This window comes from Phasianus colchicus, chromosome 1 (assembly GCF_987193195.1).
Source record: "Phasianus colchicus chromosome 1, bPhaCol1.hap1.1, whole genome shotgun sequence".
In the NCBI taxonomy this organism is placed as follows: domain Eukaryota; kingdom Metazoa; phylum Chordata; class Aves; order Galliformes; family Phasianidae; genus Phasianus; species Phasianus colchicus.
In genome coordinates, this window is record NC_143436.1 from 120,971,610 (window position 1) to 120,978,869 (window position 7,260).

At 36.7% G+C, this 7,260-nt stretch overlaps 1 long non-coding RNA gene across 1 annotated transcript; it reads right to left on the bottom strand.

Annotated features, from left to right (window-relative positions):
• Nucleotides 1-829: 829 nt before the first annotated feature.
• Nucleotides 830-1,310, bottom strand: LOC116232723 (uncharacterized). The gene is made up of 3 exons (XR_004167746.2): nucleotides 1,225-1,310; nucleotides 982-1,099; nucleotides 830-899 (listed from the first exon to the last, which is right to left on the bottom strand). It is a non-coding gene; the product is annotated as an uncharacterized LOC116232723 (long non-coding RNA).
• Between the last annotated feature and the right edge of the window lie 5,950 nt (nucleotides 1,311-7,260).

Consider the following 7,260-nt stretch of genomic DNA (forward strand, 5'->3'; position numbering starts at 1 on the left):
ATTCATATTCATTCATGCTTTTATGATAAGGGTATTGGCATCAATAATGCATTTGACACAGAAAAAAAAAAAAAAGAAGAAGAAGAAGAAAAAATAAAAGAAAAGCATTTGCAACTGAAGTTATTAACTGACACTTCTCACTCAAGTAGTGTCACTTAAAACCAAATATTTAGACTTCGAATCAGGATAATGAAAAAAACATTCTCAGAAGTGTGATGGAGCTTCAATCTAATTGACATTTGTACTTCCCTGCAGCTAAGGAGGATAAAGTTTCTTGAAAGCATGAGCAAGTTGACAGCCTGAGTTCTCCAGCCTTGGCACATTTATACAAACAGTATTTAAATCAGCAATGTCCTTTACTGAATCTGCTTGCTAAATTCTCTGCTTCTGCTAATAAGGAGATAGGTGAATGTATAGTTTGTCACTTAGCAACCTCATCTGAGTGTTCTGAACACTTTTTGAATGAATAGTTGTTGACAGATTCTTAGAAACAGCTAATTCTTTTTTGCTTGTGCAAGTGGAAAAGTGTGATCCCCTATCTATGTTTGTGCAAAATGATGAGCAGGCGACTAAAGGGAGAGCTAAACAAATAGGAAATGAAAATGGAATCATATGGTCTAATTGGTGTGCATATATATAGAAATTCTGTTTCTGTTCTTCTAATTTGGCTCTACATAAATTTGCATGACATACCTCATGCCTGTTGTATAGCATGCTAGTCAAATTCTTTCCTGCAGAAAAAATGGGAACATAGATCCTTTGCTATGTTAAGCAGCCTCTTTCAGTCCCCCCTGATATTTGTTAAGGTAGTGAAAATAGCACAGACTTACTATTTGCTTACGATATGTTGTAAGAATATTCATTCTTGTCTGTGTTAAGCATCGCCTTTGGACCCTAGGCTTAAACAGCAATTGATAACACTAATTAAAACTGTATTAATGACAGCTGTTAGGTGGATGGGACAAGAGAGGATATGCCTACCTGCAGTCCTGATGAGGGAATGTGGCTGTGAGCAATGGTATCTCTTGTACTGTGTTCTCTTAACAGTGCTCACAGGGAGAGAAATAAATCTCCTTCAGCTTCTTCAGTAAATTTGCACCTGAACAAGGCAGAGACAAAGCAAATTGACATTCTACTGAAATGTAACACACTGTTAGCCTTTGATGACTGAGTTTCCTTAATACTTTCTCTACCCTGACCAGACTGATGATGCAAGTCACCTACCCAACTTCAACTGTCCACCAGTGATTCCTTTTCCAAAGACTGTTCTTTTAGTGACAAAACTAAACTAGCACTTTTCTGTGTCCCTGCTGCCAGCTTACGCAACATAGAATGTTCCTAAGAAAAAAGAAGCATGATTGAATCATAACCAACTTCTGTTCATACCTCACAAATCAACAAGTTTATTTGTGACAAAGTGAACCCCATCTCGACAGCTTCATAGACAGTTAATAAATTAAGATAATGTCCTATTGTAAAAAATGCCCTGTGCCAAGGGCCTGATTTTAAATGATTGGCCTCAGTAAAGGAGGGAAATGTTGGTTTCTTTAAAAATCAAAGGCATCTGATTACACCAAATTTAAAAGCTTGAAGAGTTGAAATAGCTATATATTTTTGTAAGTGGAGGCACTTCTTCCATTCATGTGATAATTTGAAGCACGTTATTTTTGTTCATTGTAGGCTCTCAAATAAATTAAAAACAAAACCAGGACCACTGTAACGGTATGCTGCTGAGTTTCTAGAAAGCTTTGTAAGCTTTCTCTTTCAGCTTCCAATTGTTCATTTGAAAAATAAGAAACGCATTGCTGTGATGAAGTCTGATGGGCTTAGTCTGAGAATATGAGCTTTAAGAAGACCGAGTGCCAACTCCTGCATTCTGGCTAGAGCAACCCCACCCAGTGGTACAGGCTGAAAAGATGCATGGATAAAAAGGATCTGGGGGTGTTAGTTGACAGCCAGCTGAACAGGAGCCAGTATTGTGCCAAGAAGGCCAATGGCATCATGACTTGTGTTAGAAATATTGAAGCCAACAGGAGCAGGGAGGCAATCATCTGTCTATCCTCTGCTGAGGGCACACATTGAGTATTGTGTTCTGTTTTGGGCCCCTCACTGCAAGAAAGACACTGAGGCCCTGGAGCATGTCCAGAGAAGGGCCATGAAATGGTAAAGGTTCTGGAGCACAAGTATTGTGAGGAGCAGCTGAGGGAACTGGGATTGTTACGTCTGGAAAAGAGGAGAGGATCAGGGGAGACCTTATCACTCACTACAGCTGCCTGAAAGAAGGTTGTGATGAGGTGGTGGTTGGTCTCTTCTCCCTCATAGCTGGGGGAGCTATAGAATGAGAGGTGACAGCCTCAAGTTGTGCCAGATTGGATATTAGGAAAAATTTATTCTCTGAAGGAATAGTGAAGCATTGGAACATGCTGCCCAGGGAGGAGGTGGAGTCACATCCCTCCAAGTTTTTCAAGAAAATATTGTAGATGTCACACTGAGCAGTCTAGAGCAGTCACATGCACAGGCTCATGGTTGAGCAAGATGATCTCATTCATCTTTCCAACTTTAATCACACTCTGATTCTATGGTTTGTGGAGTATTTGCACTAGAGTTGGGAGTGAGGCCAACTCGAATCTCATTTTTACCAGGAGGAAAGAAAGTTTTCCTAGTTTGTGGCAACTCATAGGAAACACTCAGTGAGGTGTAGGCAGCTGGCAAAAGGCTCTTAGTAAAATTTTCAAAATAGAATAGAATTTCCTGTAGAGGCAGAAAACACATCAAAATGTAGCTCTGATAAACTGGGTCTTTCATACATTTGAGACATATTTTCTGCTGAAAACTGTGCAGGGCCTTTCTAATGTACATTTTAATGCCTAATGAATTCTTTCTTGTAGTTCAGTCTGTGTCTGACGATACGGAGAAGTTTATCATCTAAGAAATTAGCAATAGGCCACCTGTAACAGAATGACACTGGTAGTGGAAAATGTTAATGGTGAGAAAGTTACTGTAGTCAATTAAACTAGGACTGTGTGTTTTATATTTTCAAATAAATGTGAAATTTTAATAAATAAATAAATAAATAAATAAATAAATAAATAAATAAATAAAAGGCATAACAAGGAGAAGCTAAATATTTCAAGATGTCTACTAAAATATTTTTGCTGTTCTTTTGGTTGAGAAAGAATGATGGATCATCTGCTTTCTTTTCTGTTGCATATTTTCAATGCTCACTTTGCCATCTATTTTTAATGCTATTCTTCCATATTTCTGTTGTTATTCTTCATTCTTCTAACTTTCTTGAGTGCTAGATTACAAATCTTCTCTAATTCTGTGCTGTTATTTCAGATCCTTCTGGTTATTATATATATTTCTCCTTTCCCTTCTTTCCACCCTCTGCTACTTCTAGAAAAGAACTGTAATTTCTAAGCTAACAGGCCTCTGTGCCGAGTGGGAAGGGCTTTTTTACATTGTTTTTCTTCCTGTTTATTAGCGCAGACTGAGATCCAACTTTTCATCAGTTACCTGACAGTGTGTTGACCTGTCAGAGATGTTATACTAATAGTACACTGTGTTCATGTGTGTATACGGTACTGTTTCAAAGGCAGGGGGCTCATTCTCCCTGGCTAAAAGAATTCCCAGTATCAATCAGTATGTGAAAATATCACCAAATATCTTTTGCAGAAAGGCAATGTATGCATCCTCTGTGAAAAATTTACAGAACATCACATTTTTTACTCCAACACCAGCTTCAGTAATCTACTGCTTGGATACTGAGTTTCTAAAACTGTTTGTATGTTGGAAAAACAGTGATTATGTTATCTGAGGGTTTCATGTCTAGGCAGCTAGTTTGCTGTTGTGCAGTGCCTTTCTGTGATGACGTCGTGTATCTGACTGGTCTCTCTCACTGACCAAGTGGTGGGATGTCTCTTTTTGGAGGCAGATTCTGCTTTGTTTGGGGATTGTCAGTATGTGGAACTCCATCTGTGACTTCCAAAATCCTTGCCATGCCTGTGGCAATTGTACATCATGTCTGACTTTTGTCTGTGCGTCCTTTATCATAGCTGTGACTGGTTCTTAGCATCTTTTCGTTTCCAAACGAAACATGCCAATTAATTCATCTCTCAAATCTGTCTCCTCAACATGTGAAAAATCCTGCAGTTTCTAATCCACCAAAGAAGTGTATTTTTAGAAATCACAGGATCTTACTTGTTCCACCAGTGGATTTAGATTTTTAAATGCTTGTTGATATCTATATTCAATTTTGCAGCTAAGTCCTCCTCTTCACAAAACACGATATTGAATATTTATTTGTTATCAGTAAAATATAACATGAAAATAATATTAATGCAATGATGAAATTGGTAGAAAATAAAAAATATCTCAGGTTAAAACAACAGGCAAGAGGATGAACATTTAGTTCATTTTAATGTTTAGTGCATTAAGTCATTAAAGTGCAAGAATGACTTTACTGATTCAGAGCAGAGGCCCATCTAGCTCAGTATTTTGTTTTTAAAAGCAAACAGCAGAAGAATAAGCAAATGAAAACCATATACCACTGGTTATTCCTTATGAGCTTCCAGCAGTCAGGATTTAGTGATTTCTAGAGACAGTGTTTTATCATGCCTATTATCCCTCTGTGAACTTTTTCCTTATAAAAAATGTCTAACATCTTCCTGAATTCATGTAAACCTTCTTATACAGAATATCTAGACACAGTGAGTTCTGAAACTGAGCTACATCTCATTATCCTGAATCTGTCCCCTGGACATTCATTTAATGTGCCTATATTTTAAATTTTTTATTTTCTTCTATAACATTCTCCTATTTGGACACTGCAGACCTCCACTCTATTTAGTATTTTTTTTGTGTAGATGCTGTTTCTGCCTTGACTGCTCTTGCTTTTTGTGTCCTTCTCTTAATTTGGTATTATCTACTGTAACCTCCTGGAGATAGCAAATAGCTGTGATGAGTGATTTCTCATTCATACATAAACTGATTCCTCTTTATTCTAATACAGAAAGTGCTTTTCCCTGTCTTTTTGGCTGTCATGCACTTTGCATGAATAAGTTCAAATCTTAATTTTTTCTACCATTTATAGCCATATTTATTTTGTTGGGTTTATTTGCACCTATAATAGTTCTTGGCAGATTACCAGAACAATTTTGAGAAAGGGAATCTTCTCCCTTTACTGTGTATTTTTTTCAAGATGTTTGTGTGCCTGAATCCACCAATGCTAAGCTAGAGTTAGTATTACTCTCATAGTGTGTATGAGCCATAATCAAAAATTTTGAGCTGCAGTTAAGAGATGGTCCATTGAGTCCTCTAAAAAGGAACAAATACAAAATGGAAGATATAAATACTACAAAAATATATCACTTCACTGAGTGAGCAAGAAAGTTTATTGTTAAAAAATCTAATGGGTGAACATTAGCAAATATGTAAATGTCCAGGAGATAAAGAATAAAGAATTCTACACTTTTTTGGCAATGTGGGTTTTATTTTCAGTGAATGGCAGTGAGCACTTCACAGAGTGGAGAAGGAACTAGCAACAATATTTGATTTTGTTTCTGTTTTGTTGCTAGAAATGGTTGTTATAGAATAATTGTAATTCAGACTGAATCAAAGATAAGTTTAGTGAACCAAGAACTTCATTAATATTTTGAATTCCACATCTCACTAACGAATTAAAAGGACTTTCATATTCTTTAGGAAAAAAGTATGTATCCTGCATAGTGCAGCCTCAGAACCCCAGTTTGGCCTGGAACCACAGGGTAAAGATAGTACAAAGCAAAGACAATCTTCATCCCTTCCATATTGCCCCTGTCTCCACTTCCAGAAAGTTTAGTGATTCACAGTTTATGCTTAGCTGTGCAAACTGATTTATCCTTGTGTCCACTTGTGTGGACTTCAAAAGAGAAACATCAAACCACTCCATTTTGTACACTTATTTGATGTGAACAAGGTGATTGGCCAATTGCAGAGAAGCTGCTTTCATGCCAACTGACAGCAGAAATTACCTATGAAATTCTCATAGGACTGGAGTTTAGTTACACAAGCTTAAAATTAGAAGAACAGTCTGTACTGTATGAAGGAAAACATATCTGTAACATTTGGTACAAGCGAAGACTAGTCAGGATAATTAAATTCAATGTTTTTTAAAGATTAATAGATGTTTTACCTCAATTGTTTTAGCAAGCATAAAAATGGGAGGAAAAGCGTATCACTCTACCAGGTTTTCCTCTTTCATCTGTTCTGTTGCGTTAATTTGTTGGTATCAGAGAGGTGACTAATTGGATGGATTCTGTTGATTTCACATAGTTTTCAAAATCAAATTGCTGCCTTAGGAAGGTAAATCCTTTTTTTTCTGTTTTTTTTCTGTTTGTTTGTTTGTTGGTTTTTTTTTTTATTTGGAAGTAGTATTGGCTGAAGAATGAATTGTCAGTTCCAATGGAAGTATTAATTGATTGTTAACCTTGGAAGTAAAGAGGAAGGTGAAAAAACATGAAAGCCCTCTCCCCCATGATATTTCAGGATCTGTGTTTTTCATTGCAATGCAAATTCTACAAACCTCCACATAGGCAGAACTGATAAAGAAGTTGTAGAAAAGAGCTTGCCTCTATTTTCTGCATTCCATAGACTTAGAAAGTCAGGTACCCATCAAAATGTTGAGGGTAGCAGAAATGGTGCTATGCCTGCTTGGTCAGTCAAGCTCTACAACTGCCACCTGAAGATGTAACTGTGGCTTCCGTGATACATGAGGCAATTCTTCCAACTGTCTGTGGGAAACTGAGATGTAAGCATCTTCTAGAATCTTCATTATCTGTGCCCTCTCTGCAGTCAAGCAGGATTTGGTAACTGTATAATAAAATCCTCATAAGCACAAAGTGTGCATAGTTACTGTGAAAGAAATAAGCTAACCTGCACCAATAAGTATATGGCTCATGCTGCATATAAGATAAAAAGTTTCTTTGCTACTTCATTTTTTTCAATTTAAATTATGGCTATATCTTTCATTTAGTTAAATATATCAATAATATGTAAACATAATAGCTTCGTGATCACTGATGTGGAAGATGTTGAAAAATGCTTCGGTCTTTGTGAGACTGAGTGATTTGTATTCTGTCAGTTCTCGTGGAAGAACTTGAACTAATGCTGCACAAAATCATCTGATTAAATGAGGAAATACTAAAAGCTATGCTATCTCTTTGTACAGCATATAAGATTCCCTTCAGCCATATAGTAATTGATCAGGTTCCTTCTTTTGCT